Source organism: Carassius gibelio, chromosome B6 (assembly GCF_023724105.1).
Source record: "Carassius gibelio isolate Cgi1373 ecotype wild population from Czech Republic chromosome B6, carGib1.2-hapl.c, whole genome shotgun sequence".
Classification (NCBI taxonomy): Eukaryota; Metazoa; Chordata; class Actinopteri; order Cypriniformes; family Cyprinidae; genus Carassius; species Carassius gibelio.
The window spans coordinates 14,910,922-14,916,722 of NC_068401.1; the positions used below are offsets into that span (position 1 = coordinate 14,910,922).

The following is a 5,801-nucleotide window of genomic DNA, read 5'->3' on the forward strand; positions in this document are numbered from 1 at the left end:
CTGTCTCTTTTAGCCGAAGCGCCCAGGGGAATCGCCGTCTCGCAGGGACACCGCTGTAACGCGCCGTCACACCGACCAGGAACAGCTTCAAACAAAACAAAGATGATGGCTTTGTAGCGACTTCTTGACATCAACTACTCGGCTCCGAAGCAAAAATCTAATGAGTGGATGCACCTGTCGCCCTATTTATACCCGCTGGCACGGGGAGTGGCTCAGGTGTGTTAATCCACTTGCCAATTTCATTGGCGTTTTCTCTTAAAATCAGAGATGATTGGCCTCCCAAGTCAGACCCCATTTGTCGGTCGACATAACTCGTAGTGACCGACAGATAGGGACCCAGACTGAAATTCCTAAGGGGGGGAAGGGCTTTAAACCTCTGTCTTCACAGAAAAGTCTTTGTCATGAGAATGGCAAAGAAACTGCTTTTGTACATATATATGGACCAGAATGAACTCAAAAAGACTTCTAAATGAATCAGTCCATCGCTTCATTCCATATTTATTTATATGTAACCCACACATTTGACTATTATGTTATAATCACTTATTGTGTATGTTATTTTTTAATAACTATGGGATAGCTGAAGGATACATAGCCATTTGGTATGTGTGTGATTGAATTTTCTTGCTTGATATTGTCCTGACAATCATTTATTTGTAAAATATATCATAACCTGGTAATAGGAATCATGTCCAAAATTAGACCCTGCAAGGCAGGAAAATTCAGACCACATGCTTAGTAAGATAAACAAATGATTTATGATACCCCCGAGCCAAGACAATATCTGATTGGTCAAGACAACATTTGAGGTGTGGCCAACAGGCCACTTTAAATTCTTTGGACACCATGAAATCTTGCTTTTAGTCTCTGGCTTTTTAGTCTCTGCTATTAGTCATGCCTGCTCTTAGCTTTTAGCTTGTAGCTTTGCTACCTAGCTTTAGCTTTTAGCTTCTAGCCATGCTGTTTAGTCATCATTGTTCTTTGAGCGCGGTTCTGCGTGCTTCAGCCTGCATGCCTGCTGCTACTTAGCCACGATGAGAAGGAACACAACCTAGTCACGTCAAACTTTATTTCTTTTCTTTTCCGTTTGAGAGTTTCGTGTTCTGAGTTAAGTTTTGTAACGTCAAGTCTCTGACGCCTGACCTCGGGTGCCCGTTCAACTTCAACCAGCCCACACGACTCTGCACCTTCAGCCAACGCCAAACAACCACGGGCTTCCAAAGACGTCACTTCAGTCACTACTGAACTTCCAGCCAATCAGCGACACCGGGATACCCCTTTCAACGGGACTCCCTTTCACAGCAAACGAAGGCAATGTATCCCCAGATATTTGTTGTGCTGGTGTATCTAATATAATTTTAACCCCTTTGAGGAACTCAATGCGAGGGCTAATTACGTGATTGATGGTTGTTCATGTCTATGCAATTTAACGTATTGCTGTAAACTTGGGATTCCATATTTTCATTCTCTTAAACTCATCTTTTCCTAACTTTCGATCTTCCTGCAACTTGTGTGAATGTGTGTGTGCGTGCGTTTATGTGTTAGATTAGTTTATATGTCTTAGATTTATCTAATAAAGCCTTATTCATATTGAAAAGAGAAGTACCTTGTGTTTTGTGCTTACAAGTTAATGTGTTAAACTGCCGATCTTGTTACTCTGCTAATTGATAGTGTTTCACTATAGTTTGGATATTAGTATCCAGCGCAGATTTGATGTTAAACGGCTCGTTCACTGAATCGCAGGGCGTCTAGTGACCAGCCGTGAAACAGTGATTCTGTTCAAATTCCCTTTAAATTATTAAATGATTCCCTTTGAGCTAAATTGACCTGTTTCCGTTACACCTGCCTTTCTAAAATGCAGCGATTTTTACAAAGCTCTTCGTTCTGAAAAGCGAGGTGTGCTCTGATTGGCCATCTCTCCAATGCATTGTGATTGGCCAAATACCTCAATCGTGTGAACAAAATGTTACACCCCTTAACATATTTGGAAACGCACAGCATCTCCATGACATGACAGCAGCAACAATACTACAGCGAGAATAAAAGTTAAGCCTTTCTTCTTTACGTACAATTTACATTGCACGAAAAATAAATAAATAAATAAATAAATCATGAACAACTGGAAATGTAATAGTGGTCTATGAATATGGTGGACATTGCCACAAAAAGGTCAAGGCTCTAAACATGACATTTACTTTAAGTGCTGTTTAGATCCGAGCAGACTGCTGTGTCTAGTTGTATGTGATCAGCAAGTTGCGAAGCCTCTGCACCAGAATAGGCTGATGTATAATGTGCTGCACAGCTGCAGGTTGGCTAGGCCCTGTGTTTCCTCCTCCGGCTGGTCTGAGAACAGTAGAGCCTTTATTGCTAGACATAACAGCTGCAGCAGTTGCACCTGAAACACCAAACATAAGCACAAATATTACACTATTACAGTAGGTTACAGTTCATGTCAAACAAACAAACCCTCTATAAACAATAAACAGTCTATTTTAGCACAAAGCTACTTGTGACATTATTATACAATTCAGCACAAGGATGTATATTAACACCTAATTTCATTGATGTTTTAAAAGAAATTCTGTGATAGACTAGCTAACTACTGTAAAAGTAACAAATCCAGTGTGTAAATACACAATGTTATTCCAAAAACCAATTTCAGTGCTAAATACAGTTGAAAAACAGGTCATGCATTTTGATAATTTTACAATAATGATCTTTACATTGTAATATGTTCAATGTATCTTCACTCTCTCGTTCTCTCTTGGTGAGTGAATTGAATGTTTTATATTTAGTAACTGTATTGCTTAAAATAACAATACATTTTATTTTATGATTTGAGCATAAAAATATTAATAATGTATAAGTAAAATGTAAACAAAATGTTGATCCTGGGTCAACAGTATTGTCCAAAAACATAGAACTAACCCTATCCCTACCCTTAAACCTAACCCTACCCATAATTTTTCCCTAAAATGAGAGGGAAATGATACGACATAACAAAGGTGCAGAAGCACCTAACTCTGGTTGGAGGACTAAAATGTACATTTCCTTTTAACTTCTCCCTCAGTTCTCACTGGTTGATTGAAATGTTGTTCCAGGATCTACAAGGATGAAATCATGTTCACCCTGCTGGATTCTGGAACAGCTTTGGTGACCATTACTTTCATTTTATATCAAAACTAAATAAACACAGAGACATTTCTTAAAATATCTACAAAAAATTGTCTACAAAAAAAAGTATGGCGTCAAATCGATGCCAATAGTGCAATTGACATGTCACGCGCGCGGGGGAGTTTGAAATGAGCTCGCGGGCTACCGTTTCCTCACGTCCGATTTAGTTTTCCTCTCGCGGAAGTGATTTACCAAGCGCGCAAGCATCAGTTGTGCACTCAGATATCATATAAAAAAAGTAAGTAAATACACATTTGAAACGACAAAAGTGGGAGTAAATAATGAACCAAGTTTCATTTTGGGTGAACTATCCCTTTATGCAATCATGTCAGATTTGTATGAATGAAATTACTGACCTCTGGGCAGATGGGAGGTGAAAGTGTGGGAAGGAGCTGGCGATGCGATCTGTAGCGCAGGACCACTGCTCCTGAAGATCTGCATGTTAGTAGCCATTAGTTGATGCAGGTTACTCTGTCCCTGGAGAAACATTATTTAATCACAAAATGTTTGTTGCAATAAGCATACTGTGTGTTATCTAAAGAAACCTGTCGTCCAGAAGTAGTTAATCATTGTGATAGTGCCCATACCACTGGTATAGATGCTGGAGCAATGCTGCTCTCAAGGGGAACTGTGATATGTCCAGACACTGGAACAGGTATATGACTATGGCTAATGGCTGGAGCAGGTGACTTATAAAATAAAAATAAAAAATCATTTGTGAGTCCAAGTTGCCTTAAAGTTATGGTGATTCAAAACTATCATTTAAAGAATCCAAAATAAAAAAGTGTGTGTGTGTATGTGTAGATAGATATAGAGAGAGATAGATGTGTCCAAATGAAGTTGATGTAAAATACATTTTGATAAAAATCACAGGAGCAAAGAAAGTGATATGAAGTTACCTTCACTGATCCCTCGCTGACACTGGACTGCTGGCCCTGCAGTAGTTGGACTGATGGGGCGGCCACAGTTAAAGGAAGGCTAGGCTGGGCTGGGCTGGACAGACACATGCTGGAGCAGAGCAGGAGGCTGGCCTAGAGCTTGGACCTGCGGGTAGGGCCTGACCACCACAGTCTCCTGCTTATCATCACAGAACAATGAAATTTCACCTGCACTGCCACTGCTGCTGCCAGCCGGAGGATCCTGAGAGTGATCCACTTCACAGCTGCTGTCTTCACTGCCTACTGCAACACAATGGTAAATATTATTCTTGCAGTTTTTCAATTGTAATGTAAAATACAATTATTATTTTTCTTAAATCATTAAAAAAAATTATTTTAATGATTTTAGAACTACAATATTAATACTTGTTTAGTGTTTTTGTTTAGTAATAATAGTTTATTATTTTATAGCCGTATTGATATAGGCTCAAAATTCCAAACCGTGTAGCCCTACAAACAAGCACAGCTGTATTTATTTATTTTATTCATTTATTAATCGCAACTGCAATTTTGTTCAGAAAAAAAAATACAAATTTGACTCCTACCTGGTTGTGTGCTGTCAGTAAACGTCTGACCTGTTCCAGCTCCAGAAGGAGGCAGTGCAGCTCTGGGAAAGTGCTGAGAACTCTTCTTGTGTCTATTATCTGTCAGAAAAGACAAATTACAGTTGAACAGTTAATATCTTCATGTGCTAAAGGGCAAGGACAAATATCACAATTCAAAAAGAACTGGAGAGCAGAACTGCTTCTGTCCACTGTGCAGCAGAGTTTACTTGCAACTGTACTCTAATGTGTACTCTTCAAGCAACCCCAGAGATTTAGAAATCATGATTATAGTGCGTTTCTAACTAGGTCTGGATGTACAATGCACGATGGTGTTCAGAATGGCACATGTATGATAGTTCATGTTTAAAACCAACAGCAAACTACGATCGATACACTGCACAGGCTAGACATTAATCTCCCTTCGCTCTCTTTTACCAAATAATATCCACCAACACTTCAAATATTCTTATTAAGCCGCGATCAAAGATCAAAACAGATCAAAAACAGAGGCGTTATTGCTGGTTGACAAAAGCTGTTGTTGCTTATAAAGTGCAGGTTATATCCAGGAACTATGGGGGCTCTTCAGGCAAACTGTTTTCCAATCACGTTTCTTAGTCGGCAAAGCGCCTCTATCACCACACGATGGGTAACTCGCCAAGCACAAAGTTCCTCCGTGTTTTCTAAGCGCTATATCATAGAAAATACGAGGTTTGAGAAGTAGAAGGCGGGGCAACATTTAAAATATTTAAAAGTTAAAGTTCATGCAAACAGATTTTAATTGACAAGTATTTCAGTCAAATATTTATGGTTTATGCCTATAACAAAACCCAGTGTTAAAGCAGAGCGCAAACAATTATATCTGGAACATTACTGTAGTAGACTATCCAATATGGCTCACTTACGCGTATTCATCGCGGGGATAAAGAACACGTTTTTTTAACAATCACAGGCATAGTTACAGTATGTCCAATAACAATACAACACGATATAATAAAAATCAGAGATGGTTTAAATGTCCTTTGATATCACGCTAACCACTTGTTTTGGTATGTGGGGCATTTTAAGTAGATCTTCAATTAGTATTCTACCTGACAATTAGGCTACTGTATCAGTTAAATATATTACACCCTTTCATTATACTGAA

General features: G+C 39.0%; 1 pseudogene; it reads right to left on the reverse strand.

Moving 5' to 3' along the window:
* Positions 1-2,231: 2,231 nt before the first annotated feature.
* LOC127959053 (histone deacetylase complex subunit SAP130-like) lies at positions 2,232-5,569 on the reverse strand (annotated as a pseudogene).
* Positions 5,570-5,801: the final 232 nt, after the last annotated feature.